Consider the following 23,394-nt stretch of genomic DNA (forward strand, 5'->3'; position numbering starts at 1 on the left):
CTTTATGTTTTGGTTTAGTGATTGCCCCCCCCAACCTTTATAAAATAGGAGGTAAACCATATCTAGGCCTTAACCCCAATTGTCAGTATTCCCAATTCCATCCGCAAGGCACTAGTTGGTTGGTATGCCTTACGGGAGGCCCACACATTTTTCCATTGTTCTATTCTGGAGATTCTCCAGTACATTACAGTTAGTAAAACCCAAAATTTCACTCCCATAGGTCATGGAGAGGCAGACTTTGGACTTATATACACCAAGGCACTTGTGAAGCATGTGTACACCATACATATGATACAATCTGAGAAGGCCACCCATCCCAGCTGCGGCCTTCTCTGGAATGGCTTCAGCACGTCTTTCCCATTGCCCATTCTTTGTGAACAATTCGCCAATGTACCAGTATGATTTTACAGCATCAATAGCTTCTGCTCCAACAGACCATTTAGATTCCACTTTTCCTTTGCCAGAGACCAACATTTGTGTCTTTCCTCTATTCAATTTCAATCTGTGGGTGGAGAAATATGCCTCAGCATGCCGGAGGCTCCACTGTAGTCCTCTCAGGGTTAAATCCAACAATGCAGTATGATTCGCATGCGTTAAAATCCCAAGTTAACACCATTCAAAGTCGGGACATTCACTCCTTTTCCCAGAGATGTTAAATTAAAATAAGACAAATATAAAATAAATAGTTTGGGGGGCAATGGACATCCCTGCTTCACACCAATGTCAGTGAGGAAGGATTTTGACAATGACCCATTCCATGAGACACGTACCGAGGCAGATGTATCGTTTTTACAAAGTTGTAAAAGATTTAAAAGGCCAGCCGGCATTGACAAAGCTGTTATTTTTCCCCATAGCTTATGCCTAGGGATAGAATCACATGCCTTATCTATGTATTGAAAAGCCACATAAAGTTTCTCCCCTCTCAAGTACAATATTTATTTATCAAGTTTGAGAGCACCAGGCAATGATCTTTAGTTGAGTAGCCTGCTAGAAATCTTGCCTGCAGGGGGTTAAATAGTTTCTTAGAGGCTGCCCATTCCTCTGCTCTTTTGAGAAGACACTTTGCAAATATTTTGGCAAGGATATCAATCAGGGAAATGGGCCTATAACAATTAGGGTCAGAGTGGTCCTCCCTAAAGACTGGTACTACAATGCTCATTGACCATGTACGGGGCAATGCTCCAAATAAAGACACAGAATGCATATTTTTATGTAGAACCGGAGCCCACCACTGAGAAAATTCCTTGATAATATCTGCGTGAACTCCATCAGGGCCTGCTGCTTTCCCCCCTGGTAAAATGTTGATTATTGCAGCAATTTCCTAAATACTAAATTCGAATGGTACCTCATGCGGGCCAAGTCTCTACTTGAGTTATACTGATATTCTCTTCCTGAAACAATCTCTGGAAGTGGGATCTCCATTTATCTGCCGATATTGGTCCCGCTTCAATTGCCCCCAGGGCCTCAAAGCCGCTAGGTACCATCTTCTAGAAGGCTTTACTATTATTTGTAATTCCTGCCTGTTCTAATAAATCCCACTGTTTCACAATGTGTACACTTTTTTCAGTTTTAACGGTTTATTATTTTCTCTCTTAAGGTTTATCAGTGTATCCCAGTTCTTTGACTTCTCCATGTTCAATAAATACAGCCCCGATTTCATCACCCTACACTCGGCATCATACCACAGGGCGTCCCTCATACTAAGAAATTCCCGGGTAGCAGAGTGCTTGTAAGTGGGGTTTGTGCAACAAATTGATTCAATCGTTCCATCATACAGACTAACCGTACTTCTGTCTAAACAACCCTTAACCAAAATACAGTCCCTAATGTGCAGTAACCTTGGTGAATTAATATATTTACTAAATTCCACCCTTGACCTCATTAGACATTGGGCCTCATTACAACCCTGGCGTTAATGGGTTAACAGCGCCGTAAAAAAAGGCTGCGGCGCCTTTAACCCATTAGCGCCTGATTATGAGGTCCCTTTGCGGGACCCGACCTTAACGGCTGGTCTACACCAGCCGTTAAAGTAGGGACCTGCAAAGGGACCTTGGTGCTAAGTACGGTACCGCAATTTGCGGTACCATACTTAGCGCCTTCCCCATTCCCATTGAGCCTTATGGGGCAAAAATGGGAATGGGGAAGGGCCATGGAGGAAGGGGGAATTACCGCCTCACCAACCTTGTAATGGGGTGGTAATTCCCCCTTTCTCCATGACGGAGTTGGTAAGTTACCGGCATGGACCATGGTGCTATTAGCACCATGTTTTTCCGCCTGGGTCGTAATGAGGCCCATTGTCTTCATTAGGTACACAAAAAGCCGGGCTGATCATTATTCTTAATTTGATTTGCTGCTCACCCCTACTTTACTGTTGTCAAGTTGCCATTGGTTGTAAATGACATTGCTTGCAGACGTAGCTTGCCTCGATCCAGACTATGCAGATGAGTTGAAACATAGGGTTTTAAATTAATTCTTTACATAGGTGTGTGGGCAGCATTACATTTTGGTACCACTTTTTGTGTCTCTTTTCTCTTTTTTTAGGATTCAATGCACTTTTCTTTATAACCCACTGTGAGCCAGGTGCTGTTTTCGTGAGAACGTATCACCCCTAGACATTAGCTGCAGCAAAATCCTGCAAGTGGATGCTACCTGCCCAAAGGTGCTCTCAATTGTAATTGGAATAAAACCCTAAATAGTGTGTAATATCTCATGATATTCTTTCTCAATTCCGTCTCTCCCAAACAGCGTTTCTTCTTTTTTCCAACTAAGGCCACGTTCCAATTTCTGTAGTAGTTAAGTCATGTGCACTCCTTTGCCATTATCAGCGTCTTGGGAAGAAAATGCCTGGCTAAGAAACTTTCACCTAAGTGTAATAGACAAATACCTTTCCCATGAAACAGCGCAGTCCACAACAGGATCACATAATGGCCTCATTACAACCCAGGCGTTAAGGGGTTAACAACGCCGTAAAAGGTGGCGGTGCCATTAAACCCTTAACGCCTGATTACGAGGTCCCTCTGTGGGTGGCACTTTAACGCCTGCTTTTAGCTTGCGGCAATTTGCGGCACCGTACTTAGCGCCTTCCCCATTCCTATTGAGCCCTATGGGGCAAAAATGGGAATGGAGAAGGGCCATGGCAGCATGGGGAATTACTGCCCCGCCAACCTCGGAATGGGGCGGTAATTCTCCATTCCGCCATGGCGGAGTCGGTAAGTTACCAGCTTTGACCATGGTGCAATTAGCACCATGGTCCAACACCTGGGTCGTAATGAGGGCTAATGTCTCGAACAGTGCAATTGCTGGCCAACCCAAGCTGGCATGGCACCCGGCTTGGACATCTCTGCAGTGCACCTGTTACCAGCAGAATTCAAAGGGCCTAACCACTGTGCCGATAGGAAATCCTTCTTATGATGGGTTTCCACATAAACCCAACTCACAGGTTGGAAAGTGTGGCATGGTACTGCTGGCTCTCTTGAACTGCTTTCCGTATCTGCCGATAAATGCATTTTACAGCCATGACCAGTTATTGGCAGGACTGTAAAACAGCTCCATCCATCAGCTGGCCATTGACTCAGTTGAAAGGTAGTGGCAGAGACTCTGGTAAATGCATTACTCTGCCAGAGAGAATTTCTTTTAGGCTCAATACTGTAAAACATTATTTGCAGTCCTTCACACGCTCATCATGTTTGGCTGAATGTTCAGTAACTTACAGAGCTCGAATATTAATTTCCCTGTGAAGTGTGGTCCTTTGTCTATGTTATTGACACTCAGAAATGAGGGATAGAATCACTTGTCAGAGCCTTTACCACATCCTATGGTTTGGCTTTATGGGTCAGGTTTACCTCATTCCATTTTGCAATCACAGCAAGTACATATTCTTCTTTGGCCGCTGAATGAAATCACACTGTAATCAAGTGAAGGTAGTCCATGTGGCTGAGCGTGCACCCACTGCAGGTTTACACTTCTGCTGTGTACTGTTGGTGGCAGACCAAACACTGGTGACACAACTGCTCTTCCAGTTGTGAAAAGCCTGGAGTGCACCATTCTTTCTGTAGCTTGTCCACCATTCCCCCCTTTGCACAGTGGAGCAAGTGTATGAAATAAGGCAAACGTGCTTTGGCAACAACTCGATGGCCTTCTAGTGATCAGCAGAGCTTATCACTGTGAAAAGAGCACCCCGTCTATTACATACATTTTTCTCAATTTCTCGAGGGCATCATTGCATTTCTGCTAACTCATCAAGCGTGGAATGAGGTGGACCAATAGACAGACTTGTCTTTGTGGAATGATTTGCTATGCCCTGGGAACAGAAGAAAGGGTAGCCTCCCTTGTACCTTGGACTGCAAGGGCATTTCTTCGGCTGCCATCTCTTGAGGCTCGGTGTGCTGAGCACTTCCCTTACGCACATTCTTATTATTGACCCTGGAAGCGCATTTGCATATTGTGTGTTCTTAATCAGAGCCCCTGCAGATGTTAAGAAACCTTTTTTTCTTTCTGCAGCATCAGTAACAATAGGCACCCTCCTTACCATTGCTATTGTTCATGCTTGTGTTAACATAACACACTCGACTATTTGTTCTGAAAATATAGCTGGGAGATACCCTTCCAAAAACTTCAAGTGCTGTACACCCTGCATGTATCATTATTTTAACCTTCCCTTTCCTTCCCTCAAGCAAGACTGGTCCACACAATACTCTGAGTCTGCATTTGGCTATGGGATTTCTAATAAATCCTTGCCTGGTCTAGTGAGGGCTGCTGTGGTTAAGAGACATTCAAGGAGCTTCCCCTCTGGAGGCATGCAACTAATGAGGCTGGATTTAACACTGTGCCTTCTGCAAGGGTCACATTGTATAGATTTTATGAATGTGCTCATATTTAGTGAGTCTGGAAGCAGGTACATGTGGTATCTTTGCTTTAAGCAAGAGTGCAGTTGCCACATGTAGCACTGCAACAATGAGGGGAGGCCCTAAAACTATGCTTTCAGAGCTCTGCTCTGCCACTGCAGCTGTTGCCACAGACCAGAGACAAGGTGGCAACCCTGCCCCAACAGGATCTAATGCAGTATTGTAGCACACACCATTAGTTCTGAGATTCACAGAGAAAAGAACGTTGCAGGGAAACCAGCCACTAGACTGGGAGGGGAATAACGATCTGGGAAACCCTTAAGTACAAGTCTGGGAGAAAGAAGGGGAGTGCAGGAGCCCTTAAGCCTTACCTAAGTCAGCAAAGCTGGCCTTCTACATGGAATAAAACAGGACATAGATTCCCTGTGAACCTGAATTCTTGGACACTTTGTACAGTGTAAAACCCAAAGTGTCTCCATTTTACGCGGATGACACATGCATGACTTGATTCTCTACACTTAAACATGGGCTGGCAACTTACTGTAACATGAGTGGCCTGCTTCATGTTTCTGTGTCCTGGGCTGGCAACTTGAAACATCTCTACCATCATGCATCATTAATAACATATTACACTTCTTTTGAAAGTGGACTGGCAGATTGATTCACTTCGATCAACATGCAACACATACATTAATGGTTTCAAGATTCTTGGCGTGTGTTCTGTATGTAAATAATTGATGTGAACATGCAGCACAAATAACTGGTTTATATACACTTAGACTTGCCTGAGTAACTTGAATTACCTCGACCAGCATTCACCATCAATGACCTGTTTCAAGTCTCTGAAACACATCTGACAACTTGCAATAGTTATTTCACATTTCTTACAGCTGACCTGGCAACCTAAAACACTGCCACCAGAGGGAAACATGAATTCTAACATTTTTCTGAGTCTTTGTGCTGGCAACTTTGCACATTTCTACCAGCATGCAACATGGAGGTCTTGTGTCCTTCTATAAAGTATTGGCTGGAATCTTGCAACACTTCAGCCATCTTGCAACATGAACGGATTGCTTCACTTCTCATACATTTCTCTTGCAGCTTGATACCTTTCTACCAGTCTATCAGAATGCAATATGGTTGTTTCCCTGTTTCATTTCTCTTTAGGTGTGAACTAGCAACTTGGATCACATCTACCTGTTAGTAACTAGAATACTTTATTACTGACCTCATTAGTAAATCTCGACTTCTCAGTGTTACATTTTGGGCTGCACCCCTTTGCTTGCAGTGTACCTCTTAATCATTATTCGCCTTTGAGGATCTCCATCCACTTCCTCAGCCAAAATGGATAACGTGTTGGGACGTACCCCCCCACAACTTTGCGGATGGTTCTAGGAGTACCTTGGTTTGGCAAAGGTGAGCTAGGAAGGCAGCAACCAGGATGGCTAAGTAGATGACTCAGTACATGCAGCTACAACTTCTTGTCTAAGCACGTTTACTTCCACATGACTAGCTTCCACTTGTGAACTTAAGGCCCTTACTAGTACCCCACAATCATGTACTGTATATGAGGTTTTCATGGTGCTCAGGCAGAAGAAATTCATTGATTTAGCATTATGTACCACCTACCAGAGGCTTCCATGAGAACACTCTTGAGAACCTTGAGTCCCCACCGGAATTTCGTTACACTCCCTGTTTGTAGTACAGGGTAGCAGAACTCTTGAGGGGGAAGGGGTCTGAATGGTGATGAGTTACCTCTAGTCTGTACTCTGTTTCTCAAGGATCTTTCCCAGTGAAGGGTTTCCTGAAAAGAGACAACACTTACTACCTTCTGTTATACTACGTTCCCCAAGTTGAGTTTCTGTGCTTAACAGAAGAATCTGTATCTAGAGTTGCCCTTCCGTTGCTTCACAGAAGAATGAGAGACCTTAGAAATCAATAATCCCTATCCCTTTAACAGTATTCCAGGTTTCTACATCCAGCGTATCAGTTTTAGTAAAATAGAGAATGTTCTCTAGAATCAGACTTGTTCCAAGCTCCAATGTCTTCAGTGTCAGGCTGAACACAAATTCAAATGTGTCCAGCATCAAATCTGCTAGTAATGGCAATGTCCTTCAACAGATTCTAATTCTGAATAATACATACTCATTGTTACTATTTCTTCTTTTTAAAAGGTTTGAGAGTACAATGTTCAAAGGTGGAGGAGCGGGAACAGCATGGATGTAGATTTAATGCAGATGAACCAAAGAATTATGAACAGGAGCTTCAAAGGTAAGTGTTCACATAGGAGCGGGCGGCATGTTAAGGAAGGAGTGAGAACTGGGTGTAGCTATTCATAGCCGCCCACCCATAATGGCAGCTGTTGCTGAAATCCTGTGATAATGTCACCATACTTCAGAAATCTCGCAGGATTTGGACAGAAAGGGATGCAGTGCACGCCGGCAGGAGACTGGGTCATGTAGGTCCTCCCAGTTTTTATTTTGTCTCTCTCTAAAAATCCTTTGTCTCCATAGCCTCCTCTACTGACCATTACCTGGAGCATGGGGGCCTCATCACCATGGGCCAAGCAGACCCACAGGACATTGACCACACTAAGTGTCATGCAGTCATGGCATGGTCCCTCACACTAGCTCAGCTGTAGATCATCAGTTGCCCATCCTGGAGTCCTAGCTTCCATTCGCCCTGCTTGTTCCCCATTTGCTCTCTTATCTCTTCCTATTTTAAGGCCCTACAGCTCTGCGGCCCACTTCATGTGTTTCTAGAAATGGAAGAAATAGTGTTCTTTTCATTTTCTTTTCCCTGTTGCTGATGTTAACATAGTGGTGCTTTGCTATACCTTCTTTCTGACCCATCACACGTTAAAGGGGACATTCTGCATTGAGCATTGCTTCTTATGAGTTGCTTAACCCTTCTCTACTCTCAGTTTTTAAAAACTGCATAAAGCCTAAAATGAACATGCATGATGAGGGCCAAGTTGAATAATCTCTTTGGTACTGGGTACAAACTAAAGTAATTTAGCAATGCCTATTAACTCCCAGTGTGTCTTTCTCACTGGCTTCTTTCCATTACCACACCAGGGGGAGATTGCTTCCACAGAAGAAGATAATCAAACATTAAAACGAGTAAGTGCTGTAAGGTGTTCTCTAGGGATGGAGGGCTGTACTTAAGCATAAACGAGAAATCAACTGTCTTGCATATTTTTTGAAAATAAACAATTCTTTTCACTTTGCTCTACTATTCATTCAGCTACTTCACTGATACTCTTTTTTGGGAAAATGGAGAAATATTTGCATCTGAAATTTCTTGCTTCTCAATTCACATGATTGAAGTAATAAACAGGATAATATACCATGGTCAACAAGCTATAGTTTGGAAACTGAAAACCTGCAACATTTGTCAGGCATTGCTTTGCATTACAAACAATATCTCCCTTCCTGATTCAAAATATCCATGTCATGTGTTCTAAAATGGCAGACAGTACTGTATGTGTGCATACTGTATGTGTGCATAGTAGGTCATTTGCTTGAAGTCATTTTCCATGACGGGAGAAAATAAAACATATCTTATGCTAAGGGACACGTTTAGAAACAGGGCTTTGAATTATGGAAAACAGCCTACCATCAGCTCCACACAATTACTAATGTTCGTGGTCATGGTTTTGGGAGCATATGAGGAGGGGGAAAATTACCTTTTATGGTGTAGCGTGTATGTACACTATTGCAGTACTGTAATGGCACATTTTTCCCATGTTCTAAACTCTCATCAATGATCCTTCCTCTCTGAGTGGGCGGACCTCCCACTTCCCTCCTGGTCTTGACCACTCAACTCCTCCTTCTTTGAGACTTTAACATCCACCTGGATGCTTCCTGTCCTTCCTCTGGACACTTTTGCAACCTCTGCAACTCTCTCTCACTCTCTATCCTCCCCTCTGGCCCGACTCACTCTGCAGGGCATACTCTGGATGTTCTGATCTCTAAAGACCTTCCCCTTCTCTCACCACTCCTCTCTCCTGGAGTGATCACTTTCTACTTTTCTCCCAGCCTACTCTCTCTATCCCTCACGTCAAGCGAACTCCAGCGCTGCCACCTACTTTCTCTGTTAAATGACTCATGAAGCGTGTGTCAGTTGAGGCTTTCGCCACCACTTTCTCACCCCCTTACCCTTTTGGCGGACTCACACCCTGACACAGCCCTCTCGTTGCTCCACTCTGCTATCTCAGATACTCTTGATGTTCTTGCCCCTGTCATGAGGATCCGCTTGAAGCCCAAAGCCAAGTGCAACTCCCGGTACGACTCAGACCTAGTTACCCTTAAATGCAAGTGCAGGGTGTCTGAGAGGAAATGGCGTGCATCCTCGGACAAACTGCCCTGCCTCCTGCTCCAAAGGCAATACCAGCTCTCTGTCTGCACCAAGAAGAGAGCCCACATCCAAGCCCGCGTCTCTGCAGCATACTACCACTCGGACAAACTCTTTAAAATCTGCAATGAGCTGGCCAATCCTCCTGCAGTCTCTACCTCTCCTGTCCCCTCCCAGGCCCTCTGCACGGCCCTGGATTGTCATTTCATCTCTAAAACTCAGGACATCCTGTCCTCTCTCTCTTCCTCTCCCCCTCCTCCCTCTACTCTCTGCTCTTCCTCTGCCCCCCCCCCCTGTGGCCACCTCTCCTCCCTCCTTCTCTGCCTTTCCCCTGTTCTCCCCTGATGAAGTTTCTAGACAAGTCCTATTTATGAAAGTCTTGTCAAAACAGGTTCTCCCCTGTTCCTCCAAAACCATTAAGGACCACATTGGCACCCTTGCCCCTGCTCTGGCTGACTTCTGCAACCACTCCTTCACCACTGGTGTCTTCCCTTCCTCCCTGAAGCACTCTCTTGTGCACCCTCTTCTTAAGAAACCCTCAGCCGACTCCTCCTGCCCAGCTAACTATCGCCCGATCTCCATCACTCCTTTCCTCGGCAAACTCCTGGAAAAGCTGGCCATCTCCCAGCGTAATCTTCACACTGAATCTGTTGGTTGTCTCCATGACCATCAGTCTGGCTTCAGAACTGCCAGAAGCATGGAAACTGCTCTTCTGAACATCTGTGAAGACCTGCTCTCCAACCTTGATTTCAACACCCCCTGTGTCCTCATCCTACTTGATCGCTCTTCCGTGTCTCTGTGACAACCTGGGTATCACCGATCAGGCCGTGGCTTGGCTGAGCTCTTTTCTTTCTGATCAACCCTCCCACGTCCAACTTGGGTCCTTCGTCTCATCTATCTCTATCTCTACCTGTGGTGCTCCCCAGGGGTCTAACTTCTCTCTCTGGTTGTTCAACCAATACCTAGCATTTCTCACCCACCGCGTTGCCATTCTCTGACCCAACTTTCAGTGCTATGCAGATGGCATTCATCTCATTTTCAGGATCCCTTCCATCATTTCCTCTCCATCTCTCATCTCTAACTGTCTGTCTGCTATCCAGGATTTGTGTGCCACCAATGATATCTGTCGTAATGCCAGTAAGACTGAGATTCTCCTCATCGGCACACCTGCTCCCTCCTTCCCTGTCACTCTCTAGCTAGCCTCTCTTGGCCCTCTTCCTGCTCCCACCTGTGAGCCTAAATTCATCAGGGTCATCTTCGACTCCACACTCCTTCTCTCATCACATCTCTGATGTGTCTAAGAAGTCACACTACCAGCTGCACCTCCTCAGAGGTATTTTTCCTTTCCTCTCCTTCCCCCAGAAGATCACTGTCTACAGAGCTCTGGTTCTCTCTAGGCTGGACTATTGCAACAGCCTCTTTTTAAATCTGCCAGCTTCTACTCTCCGCCCTCTGCAACTTGTCCAGAACAGGATTGCGAAACTTGTCCTTGGCCTCATGCCCAGTGATCGTATCTCTCCAGGACTGAAATCTCTGCACTGGCCTCCAGTGGCTGCGAGGTTTAAGTTCAAAACCCTATGCATTGTCCACAAGGCCTTCTGGGACCTAAATACCTTCAACTCTCTCTTCCTAAATATCTTCCTTCTTGAGCTCTTTGCTCATCTGCCTCCAACTCCCTAGTGGTCACGAGCTTCTCCAAGCAACACGTTTGTGGTAGATCTCTGTCTTCAGCTGGGGCCTCCCTCTGGAACAGCCTCTGTGCCTCCCTGAAACTTGTGGAGAACCATCTCCGGTTCCGGAAGCACCTCAAAACCCTCCTCTTTGCTTCAGCTTTCTCTCCTCCTCTCCCCTGCTGAACTCCCAGCTATAACTTAATTTCCACTGATCACCTGGCCACCCTCAGATCTCTGGCCCAGGTCCCCTCCCCTGCCAGTTGCACACCTGCGCTGCCTCCCTGGCAACCCCGCACTTGTGGACTGTTTTTGTATCCCTACAGTCCACTACCAGCACATGACACCGCATCTCTGCACTAACCCTCTCACTTGCCACCAACTGGCAGCACTTGCCACCAACTGGCAGCACTTTTTACTTATTGCTTAATTATTCTATTTATTTGTTTTACTGCTGATCCCATGTACTGCACTGCCCCCTTCCCCTCACACTTTTCCCCTTCCCCTGTACTTGCATGATCTCAATGTCACCTGACCTAGTATGATCATTGTCTCTGTCTTCCCTCTGTCCCCCCTCCCTTGCCTCGTCGCACCTTGAAACGCTTGTGTATAGGTGCGTTATAAATGCCATATCATATCATATGCATGATGTGAACAAGGACAGGGGGTGATGACAAAACATATTAAATTGATAGAGGCAAGGAAATCCCAGACATGCTGTTCACTAGGGAAACATCCAGCATCCATTAACATTTCAACGGGGTGGCTTTTCAGAAGAGAGAACAGCTGTCTACTAAGTCAAAGCCAAAAATCTGGTGAAAGTCAATGTATGGTGGGGCAACTCCAATCGAGTCCTGGGATGTACCGTCACCCTAAAGGGTATAAAAGCACAGCAGGCATAAAGGAGAACAATTTATCTGGGCACAGGTGCTGCATGCAAGAAGGATTTATGTCTAGGGCACCATACATCTGTGAATAATTATTTACAATGAGCCACCACATTATTCACTGGCACGTTTGGGTGAGGCTGCTACCTGAGGCACCAGACATGAATCCAAAAAGAATTGACTCAGAGCAGACTATGCATTATGTGATTTTGTAACAAATCTAGGATACATTCTGAGCTGTTGGAGGGCATCAACATGTATTTGACAGTGGTACTTTCAAAGAACATCTTCTTTTGAAAATATGGCCATGTGAAAAATGTGCTTCCTCTGGTCTTTGATTGGAATGGGATATCACACAAATGTGAGTCTGGATGCTTGTGACTGTACTTTGTAATATCCACTTCTTGCCTTTGACCTAATAAGGCCAACTATTGTAATTAATTCAAACATTGAACAGCACATTCTTATCACCTATTTTGTCAAATAAATAAGACAAACTAAATAAAAACGTTGGGGCTCATTACGAGTCCGGCAGTAACTGCGCCGGTACTACCTGCAGTTTGCTGCCAGAGCTGCAATGATTTATTGGAACTGGACTTGCTGGAAACACTGGGGTAATACAACCCCAGTGTTCTGGAAAGTCAGGCGCTGGTAAATTGTAAGTCCCCATCCCCATGGAGTGGCATGGGAATGGGGACCACAGAAGGACCGTTATTAATGGTGCTGGTGCTTCCGTGATGTTCTGCAGGTGGGTGCCGTTCCGCCTGCCAGGTCTGACGCAGACTCGTAGTTTGCCAGTCCAGAAACAACTATGCAGATAAGCTTACCGGCACCATTGTTTCCGGACCGGCAAAACTTGTAATGATGACCAATGTATTATGTCGTCAGTCAGTAGGAATGGATCAAACAATGTTTCCAGTGTACATTAAAACCTCCTTTCCAGGCTAAGTCACAGAAACAAACTAGCACCAGAAGAAACTACCTTGTATCACTTTGCAACTTACAACTGGCTGCTACATGGGTGCCTACACAATCCTTTCATTCTGGAGCAACACCTAATAAATAGTATTATTAATTCAAAACATTCAGTATCAGAACATACAACATATACAATTCAGACGGTTCAGATCTTCAACCCACCCAGCACAAAACTGCTGTCATGAAATGATTGCAAGGTGCTCAGATGTTTCGCACAATGCAACATTATCTCATACTGGAAAACGATTTAGGAAAGAAAGAAGAGCAACATGTCCAAATGCCACTCTCAAGCACCAAGCATTGTCTCCAGGCAAACAACCTGTAGTGTGAGGATAGGGAGGACCACATGTGCAATGGCTAGTCGCACCTGGTTCACACTTGATCCACCACAAACGGCAGGCTCATCCACCATCAATGAGTTATTTCACATGGCATGTTTTTTCTCAAACAAATAATGTCTAAGAAATTAATTCAATCAGTAGATTTTTCATAAAGTAATACAGCTGAGTTCACTGTTGTAGAACATCAATGCCCATGCAGGAGACATGCTGAAGCCTTGAGTTGAGATATAGAAATCAAACTGCTGAATTTGGATCTTCCACATAGATAAGTTGTTATAGGGGTCCATGTGATACCAGTGATAAGCATTGTGGCCTTGATCATTCTGTTTCCAAAAGGTGCTTCCTGTTGTGCAATTTCTATTTACATGTAGTATTAATTCATGGAAAGTGCTGTGCTCCCTGGTGGTCAGATATGTATAAGGACCTTTTAGACCTCAACAATACAGGTGCTTGAACAATCATGTATCTGCAGCGGCAACTTTAAAATATATGCAACCATATTTTGTCTAGAATTAAGTGTTCTCCTCAAAGAGTCATGGGCATAGCTTTTCCTGAGGCATAATGCATGTTTCATGAAGAGATCCAATGCCCAAGTAATATCCTGTTCCAACATTGACAAACAAACAATGCAAGCCTAAGCCTACAAATCTTTATATTTTAAAACCACTATTAATGTTTTCATATTTATCTCTGCATAGGCTGGGCAAAAAAAAAAGAAAGTGCCCTATCGATTCGGATCTTTACAACCAAAGGGGCAGATATGACATTCAATACCCAAACCAAGCCTCTCATCTTCCATGCAAAATCTTATTCAATTGGTATCCTGGAACAGCAGCCATACCCGCCTACTCACCCTACTTTTGGAGTTCCCCAAGAATCTGCCCTTGGTCCACTCCTCTTTATTCTCTATACTTCAGCTCTTAGCACCTTGATCTGCTGTTAGGGCTCATCTCCTATCAACTCTTTACTGATGACACATTGTCTTCTCCTTTAACTACTTATCTGACGAGCTGTTGTCAGAAATGTCAAACTGTCTCTCTGCCATTTGATATTAGATGGTGCCTCACTCGCTTATGCTCAGCTCCTCTAAAACTGAGGTTCTCCTCACCTCCTCTTCTTCTCTTCTCTCCAGAATACTTTCCTGGCTCTGCTCACGCTCATGAACTTGGTGTCATATTCGACCTATCACACAACTTCTTGCTCTTCATCTCAAAATCTGCCCATGCATCCAGACTGAACCAGCTCAATATCAGAATAATCAGTCATCTTCTTCCTTTCAATACTGCTTAGCAGCTAATCTCCTCCTTAGTCCTCTCTAGATCTGGCTACTACTATGCCAGTCTCCACTAGGCCTTCCCAACTATGCTTGTTCACCTCTGGACAAAGGCCTCAACTTCACAGTCCGAACACTTTTCAAACTTTCTTCCTTTACCTCTATCTCTTCTGCCTGTCACCAGATTGGTTGGCTATTTATGAAACAAACACCCTCATTTTGAGGTTGGTGCTAGCCATGGCGCCATGACTAGCACCAATACCGGTACCGCCACCGACGTGGTGGTATGGGGATTAACCGGTCCATTCTGCCCTTTGCGGGACCGGCAAGTCCCCATTTCAAATGCCATTCCCCATTCCCATTTGAGCCCACATAGGGATCAATGGGAAGGCGGCAATAACGGTACCGCAAATTGCAGTACTGTTATTGACCCTGGCATCCCTTTGCGGGTCCCGTCCTTCTGCTAAAACCAGGCGTTAAGGAAGGACCCGCAAATGGACCTCGGAATAGGGCGCAAAGGGATTACTGGCACCGGTGTCATTACCGGTGCGCGGTATCCCTTTGCGCCTGGGTCGTAATGACCCCCAGAGGGTTAAGTATAAACATCGTGTGATCATCACTCATTAGGTTCATCTTCAGCTCACCTCCTCGCCACCACTCCAAACCTCTGTGCTCCCTCTCATTTTCACTCTCTCTCTTGTCGCTTCCCTAGTCTGGAATGCTCTTCATCTCCCTCTCCATACTAATCCAGCTCTATCAGTATTGAAATCCAAACCAAAGCTCTTATTCTGTCTGAAGAACCAGTTTCCTAGCAATCTATGCTAATACATCACCCTGTTTTCCTCTCTCCCTGCCCTTCATGGACAACCCTACAGCACGTTTTAGTCACCTGCAATCCTTAATTCTGTACTTTCTCCACCGTCCCATTCCTATGTCATTATGTCCTGTCCTCGTCCCTGGTTTATGTTTCCACCTTCACCCGCAACATCAGGTATTCAAGTCACAATCTCTCGCCCCCTTGTAAAGGATCCATGTCCTCTTCTCTGTTATCAATGGTAAATTCTGTACGCGTTTTTGTGCCAAAAATGCATTGCTTTCCCTGTGATATTTTTTTACATAAAATAAATTGAATGCAGCATAACACATTAACCATTTGGAGAATTGATTATTCAAAATGAAGCAGAAATAGCAAAGACCACCAAAGTAGAAAACAACATGTTACACTGCAAGCAATCTGAATAAGATTTCTCAGTGCTTCATGACCATTAAATGATGAACAACTCAGCATTTACCTGGAAGTCATTGAAGACATTGATAATGGACTACACCACGAAAATAAAACATGCAATTGCAAAAATTGCAAACCTCTCATCTTGTATATTAGCGATGGAGCTGGTTCTGGCAAAGCATTTCTTGTTAAAACAATTTGTATATTTTTACCAGAAAAAAAACAGACAGCACACTTTAAGCTGTTGTAGCAGCCCAAAGATCCAGCTGCTTACAACATAAGTATGACTTCAAATCAACTACTACTCCTCCCAGTTGAGCATAAAAAAAAATTAGAATATCACAAACTTTCTGCAGAAGCTGCATTTGAAGTAGACTGAATTATATACAAATTAAAGTTCTTCTAATAGATGAAGTAAGCATGGTTTCTAATGTAATGCTAGCCTTAATTCACCTAATAATGCAAGAATTCCAAAGAACTGTTTGGAAGGAATCATTGTGTTTAATGACCTCTTGCAGGTAACACCAGTGAAATGCCAAGACATATTCAAAATATTAGGTTACAAAGAATGCCGTACCACACAGCATACGATATATTAATCTGTGGTGTTACATTTGTTAAAGAGAACTTGTCAAAAACATGCATCAGCAAGCGGAATCAAAATATGCTCAAATTCTAAAGAGCATACAAATTGAACAGGAAAATCATCTTTAAAAAGTAGACATTTACATTATCTGTATAGCGTGAGGAATCCAATGGAGTCGTCATGGAATAGCCAGGAGTGACCTTCTCCTATGTGGCCAGGGGATGGTAGCCGCTACCTGATCCTGACCCTGGGGGTGGCTATATGAGGGAGGATCACATGGGAGGAGACAACCACAGGGGAGATTTCATGACTTCATTGGATGAGGTGTGGTATCCCTCTTTAGCCATGAGGAAGACCCCCATGTGTTTTTTCCCCCTGTAGAGGAAGTAAAGAAACCTCTTCCCAATATTCTTTAGGTCAAACTACCAAGTATGACCTGAAGAATAAAGGCTCCAACAAAACCCTTTTTGCTTCTGGTTCTGATATTTCATGTCAAATCATTGAGAGAGACTCCAAAGGCTGTATATCAAATTACATTAATGGGTTCACACTCCCACAGCCACCAAGTACTGAGATAAGGAGGATGAAGGAATTGGTGCAATGTAACAGGAGCCTCAGTTCAATGAGCGTGATAGTTGTTGGAGGATACCACATGTGTCAGGGACATTTAAAAATGGCAACCACACTATGAGTGATGGTGGTACAGGAGAAGACGTTGCATCTTCTGCAGAGGCGTGCAAACTCTGGAGACATGAGCCGGTGTCGCGGAGCAGTGGAGCTCGCCAAGGAGAGATGCAGTGCATGAGTAGGACGTGCAGTGGAGATGCCAAGAGCTGCAAGAGAGTTCCTCGGTGCTTGGCAGCTCGAAGAAGCAGCATTCTCCTTATCAGGACGTGAAGGGAAGTAAACGTGTAGGAACAGAGCTGTGAAGGAAGCCGGAAAGACTTCTGAGCAACCCAGAGTGGGAAGCAAGTGGCAGAGCTATACCACGGAAGCCCAAACAGAAGATGCTACACAGAGCTGGCGAGTCAGCCAAAAGCAAGCGCGGACCCAAGGGTGTTTGGATGACTGCGGCAATGACAATTACTAATACAGAAACAACAAGATTGTTTGAAATGCAAGTGTGGGCAATCATTTGAATGAACATTGAAACTACATAGATATTCCTGACAAGAGAAGGATAGTAGGCATTTGAAATTGCATATGAGGTCCTGTCAGGGGAGTATAAAAGGCAATTCAAAATACAAGGACAGTCCTGGCAAGAGAAGAATACAAGGCAGTTAAACTACACAAGAATTCCTACCTGGGGAATATACTTGGCAGTTGAAAATACGAGCAAAATTGTGGCAGGAGAGTACACCAGCCAGTTGGAAGTGCATTAAGAGTTATGGCAGGGGAGTATAACAGGTACAATGCAAACATACTAGAAATGTTAAAGAAGGACAGTGTTTGTTGGGCAAACAAGTAACATGTGTTAAAGAAAGATTATTACGAAACTGTTTACCTAACAGGAGTATTGTTGGCCAAGGAAAGAAACAAAAGAAATGTTAGAATAAGAGAAATTGCCATCCCATTGAAGATTTCAAGGGAATGTAACCTTCCTCTGAATCCAAAGTCTTTTCATATTGTAGAACATTTATGATGGAGCCATTCTATTTTTCATGTATGATCACTTTTAATCAATCCCAGGTTAAAGATATTTCCATTCTCACTTTGTGATTTTGTTTGTATTTTGAGGGACAGGATAACATTTGGGACACAAGGATGGCTTTAAAGTTTCTGACATCCTGTAATAGACAGATGCTTAGTTTTTGTTTTGTAGGTAGTAAAACTCTTCTTAGAGGAGCAGGGTCAGAGCCCATGAAAAAAGCACATCCTTTTTGAAAATCTGTTCCTGTTTGTCCTTTCACTAAAGCACAAATTCCGCAGGATTCTCACCTTTCTGTGGGGAATATTTTTATTATGTGCATAGTAACACATACTGCACTAAAATACAACGTGCCTAAACCAGATAGAGCTAGCTATGAAAAGTACCAGCAATAGTATGATGCAGGTCTAGAGCTTCCAGGTCTAGAGCTTGGTTGTTCCAAACAAGGATTGTAAAAATTAAGAAGAGCATAAAGTGTAATTTAGGAGAGGTGATTAGTTAATCAAATTCAAGTCTGTGGAACCTAAATGTTGAGGCTAATATCTTGACTGTGCCAGTAGACGGTGGGCTAATCCTCTTATCTCATTGTGTAGTACTCTGCTTCCTTCTGCAAGAAGATTTTCCTTCTTACATACTGGTTGCATTATTTAACCCATTGCCTGCATTTTCTTTTGATGTAGGCCATTTGAGTGAAGGGGTCAGGAACAGAAGAGAGCCAACCAAATGTCAGATGCCTCTGGTGAGAATATTTGCGGGTGTGTTTATTTGGTACAAGACTTTTATTTAATATAATTTCAAAGGTACTTCTGTGCATCATAAATAACAGTCAACAGGTCTGTATGTTGAGTGTAATTAAAGCTTTATAATACAATAGAGGCTTAATTCAATTAATATTCTGTTACTTGTTTTCTTGCCCTGACAATGGAGAACATGAAGCCAGTCTCATTCTCCTTTTGCAGGAAATGCCTCTATGACATTTTGTTTTTAAATATTGTCGAATTGATGTACAAGACAAGGGTTGCAAGAATGTTCTTCAAAGCTATATCAATTAATTAAAAATGTATTTTACAATGTATAGCACCACAAATATTTCACTTTATACTTAACATTCCTGATTTTGTATTTCTGATAGTATTCATTTATTTTAAAACATTCCACATTTGAAACCATATACACAATCAGACATTTTACATAATAACATAAACATTCGATAATGCCCACACTTGTGATACTATGGGCCTCATTACGAGGAGGGAGGTAAGGGGTTAACGGCGCCGCTAAAGGTGCTGGAGCCGTTAACCCCTTACAGCACCATTACCAAACATCCTTAGCGGGTCCTACGAGCGGCCCAGCATGCTAACAGTGGGCCTTCATTAACGGGCCCATTATTAGCATGCTCCAGGATTTGTGTGCCACCAATGATATCTGTCGTAATGCCAGTAAGACTGAGATTCTCCTCATCGGCACACCTGCTCCCTCCTTCCCTGTCACTCTCTAGCTAGCCTCTCTTGGCCCTCTTCCTGCTCCCACCTGTGAGCCTAAATTCATCAGGGTCATCTTCGACTCCACACTCCTTCTCTCATCACATCTCTGATGTGTCTAAGAAGTCACACTACCAGCTGCACCTCCTCAGAGGTATTTTTCCTTTCCTCTCCTTCCCCCAGAAGATCACTGTCTACAGAGCTCTGGTTCTCTCTAGGCTGGACTATTGCAACAGCCTCTTTTTAAATCTGCCAGCTTCTACTCTCCGCCCTCTGCAACTTGTCCAGAACAGGATTGCGAAACTTGTCCTTGGCCTCATGCCCAGTGATCGTATCTCTCCAGGACTGAAATCTCTGCACTGGCCTCCAGTGGCTGCGAGGTTTAAGTTCAAAACCCTATGCATTGTCCACAAGGCCTTCTGGGACCTAAATACCTTCAACTCTCTCTTCCTAAATATCTTCCTTCTTGAGCTCTTTGCTCATCTGCCTCCAACTCCCTAGTGGTCACGAGCTTCTCCAAGCAACACGTTTGTGGTAGATCTCTGTCTTCAGCTGGGGCCTCCCTCTGGAACAGCCTCTGTGCCTCCCTGAAACTTGTGGAGAACCATCTCCGGTTCCGGAAGCACCTCAAAACCCTCCTCTTTGCTTCAGCTTTCTCTCCTCCTCTCCCCTGCTGAACTCCCAGCTATAACTTAATTTCCACTGATCACCTGGCCACCCTCAGATCTCTGGCCCAGGTCCCCTCCCCTGCCAGTTGCACACCTGCGCTGCCTCCCTGGCAACCCCGCACTTGTGGACTGTTTTTGTATCCCTACAGTCCACTACCAGCACATGACACCGCATCTCTGCACTAACCCTCTCACTTGCCACCAACTGGCAGCACTTGCCACCAACTGGCAGCACTTTTTACTTATTGCTTAATTATTCTATTTATTTGTTTTACTGCTGATCCCATGTACTGCACTGCCCCCTTCCCCTCACACTTTTCCCCTTCCCCTGTACTTGCATGATCTCAATGTCACCTGACCTAGTATGATCATTGTCTCTGTCTTCCCTCTGTCCCCCCTCCCTTGCCTCGTCGCACCTTGAAACGCTTGTGTATAGGTGCGTTATAAATGCCATATCATATCATATGCATGATGTGAACAAGGACAGGGGGTGATGACAAAACATATTAAATTGATAGAGGCAAGGAAATCCCAGACATGCTGTTCACTAGGGAAACATCCAGCATCCATTAACATTTCAACGGGGTGGCTTTTCAGAAGAGAGAACAGCTGTCTACTAAGTCAAAGCCAAAAATCTGGTGAAAGTCAATGTATGGTGGGGCAACTCCAATCGAGTCCTGGGATGTACCGTCACCCTAAAGGGTATAAAAGCACAGCAGGCATAAAGGAGAACAATTTATCTGGGCACAGGTGCTGCATGCAAGAAGGATTTATGTCTAGGGCACCATACATCTGTGAATAATTATTTACAATGAGCCACCACATTATTCACTGGCACGTTTGGGTGAGGCTGCTACCTGAGGCACCAGACATGAATCCAAAAAGAATTGACTCAGAGCAGACTATGCATTATGTGATTTTGTAACAAATCTAGGATACATTCTGAGCTGTTGGAGGGCATCAACATGTATTTGACAGTGGTACTTTCAAAGAACATCTTCTTTTGAAAATATGGCCATGTGAAAAATGTGCTTCCTCTGGTCTTTGATTGGAATGGGATATCACACAAATGTGAGTCTGGATGCTTGTGACTGTACTTTGTAATATCCACTTCTTGCCTTTGACCTAATAAGGCCAACTATTGTAATTAATTCAAACATTGAACAGCACATTCTTATCACCTATTTTGTCAAATAAATAAGACAAACTAAATAAAAACGTTGGGGCTCATTACGAGTCCGGCAGTAACTGCGCCGGTACTACCTGCAGTTTGCTGCCAGAGCTGCAATGATTTATTGGAACTGGACTTGCTGGAAACACTGGGGTAATACAACCCCAGTGTTCTGGAAAGTCAGGCGCTGGTAAATTGTAAGTCCCCATCCCCATGGAGTGGCATGGGAATGGGGACCACAGAAGGACCGTTATTAATGGTGCTGGTGCTTCCGTGATGTTCTGCAGGTGGGTGCCGTTCCGCCTGCCAGGTCTGACGCAGACTCGTAGTTTGCCAGTCCAGAAACAACTATGCAGATAAGCTTACCGGCACCATTGTTTCCGGACCGGCAAAACTTGTAATGATGACCAATGTATTATGTCGTCAGTCAGTAGGAATGGATCAAACAATGTTTCCAGTGTACATTAAAACCTCCTTTCCAGGCTAAGTCACAGAAACAAACTAGCACCAGAAGAAACTACCTTGTATCACTTTGCAACTTACAACTGGCTGCTACATGGGTGCCTACACAATCCTTTCATTCTGGAGCAACACCTAATAAATAGTATTATTAATTCAAAACATTCAGTATCAGAACATACAACATATACAATTCAGACGGTTCAGATCTTCAACCCACCCAGCACAAAACTGCTGTCATGAAATGATTGCAAGGTGCTCAGATGTTTCGCACAATGCAACATTATCTCATACTGGAAAACGATTTAGGAAAGAAAGAAGAGCAACATGTCCAAATGCCACTCTCAAGCACCAAGCATTGTCTCCAGGCAAACAACCTGTAGTGTGAGGATAGGGAGGACCACATGTGCAATGGCTAGTCGCACCTGGTTCACACTTGATCCACCACAAACGGCAGGCTCATCCACCATCAATGAGTTATTTCACATGGCATGTTTTTTCTCAAACAAATAATGTCTAAGAAATTAATTCAATCAGTAGATTTTTCATAAAGTAATACAGCTGAGTTCACTGTTGTAGAACATCAATGCCCATGCAGGAGACATGCTGAAGCCTTGAGTTGAGATATAGAAATCAAACTGCTGAATTTGGATCTTCCACATAGATAAGTTGTTATAGGGGTCCATGTGATACCAGTGATAAGCATTGTGGCCTTGATCATTCTGTTTCCAAAAGGTGCTTCCTGTTGTGCAATTTCTATTTACATGTAGTATTAATTCATGGAAAGTGCTGTGCTCCCTGGTGGTCAGATATGTATAAGGACCTTTTAGACCTCAACAATACAGGTGCTTGAACAATCATGTATCTGCAGCGGCAACTTTAAAATATATGCAACCATATTTTGTCTAGAATTAAGTGTTCTCCTCAAAGAGTCATGGGCATAGCTTTTCCTGAGGCATAATGCATGTTTCATGAAGAGATCCAATGCCCAAGTAATATCCTGTTCCAACATTGACAAACAAACAATGCAAGCCTAAGCCTACAAATCTTTATATTTTAAAACCACTATTAATGTTTTCATATTTATCTCTGCATAGGCTGGGCAAAAAAAAAAGAAAGTGCCCTATCGATTCGGATCTTTACAACCAAAGGGGCAGATATGACATTCAATACCCAAACCAAGCCTCTCATCTTCCATGCAAAATCTTATTCAATTGGTATCCTGGAACAGCAGCCATACCCGCCTACTCACCCTACTTTTGGAGTTCCCCAAGAATCTGCCCTTGGTCCACTCCTCTTTATTCTCTATACTTCAGCTCTTAGCACCTTGATCTGCTGTTAGGGCTCATCTCCTATCAACTCTTTACTGATGACACATTGTCTTCTCCTTTAACTACTTATCTGACGAGCTGTTGTCAGAAATGTCAAACTGTCTCTCTGCCATTTGATATTAGATGGTGCCTCACTCGCTTATGCTCAGCTCCTCTAAAACTGAGGTTCTCCTCACCTCCTCTTCTTCTCTTCTCTCCAGAATACTTTCCTGGCTCTGCTCACGCTCATGAACTTGGTGTCATATTCGACCTATCACACAACTTCTTGCTCTTCATCTCAAAATCTGCCCATGCATCCAGACTGAACCAGCTCAATATCAGAATAATCAGTCATCTTCTTCCTTTCAATACTGCTTAGCAGCTAATCTCCTCCTTAGTCCTCTCTAGATCTGGCTACTACTATGCCAGTCTCCACTAGGCCTTCCCAACTATGCTTGTTCACCTCTGGACAAAGGCCTCAACTTCACAGTCCG

General features: G+C 44.0%; 1 long non-coding RNA gene across 2 annotated transcripts in view; it reads left to right on the forward strand.

The window, feature by feature from the left end:
• LOC138481140 (uncharacterized) overlaps positions 1-23,394 on the forward strand; it is a 535,683-nt gene that overhangs the window by 440,307 nt on the left and 71,982 nt on the right. For both annotated transcript variants that reach the window (XR_011274199.1, XR_011274200.1), the window contains exons 2-3: positions 7,019-7,115; positions 18,492-18,550. This is a non-coding gene — a long non-coding RNA (uncharacterized lncRNA). The remainder of the gene's footprint in view (positions 1-7,018; positions 7,116-18,491; positions 18,551-23,394) is intronic.

Source organism: Ambystoma mexicanum, chromosome 5p (assembly GCF_040938575.1).
Source record: "Ambystoma mexicanum isolate Mex_15411 chromosome 5p, UKY_AmexF1_1, whole genome shotgun sequence".
Taxonomy (NCBI): domain Eukaryota; kingdom Metazoa; phylum Chordata; class Amphibia; order Caudata; family Ambystomatidae; genus Ambystoma; species Ambystoma mexicanum.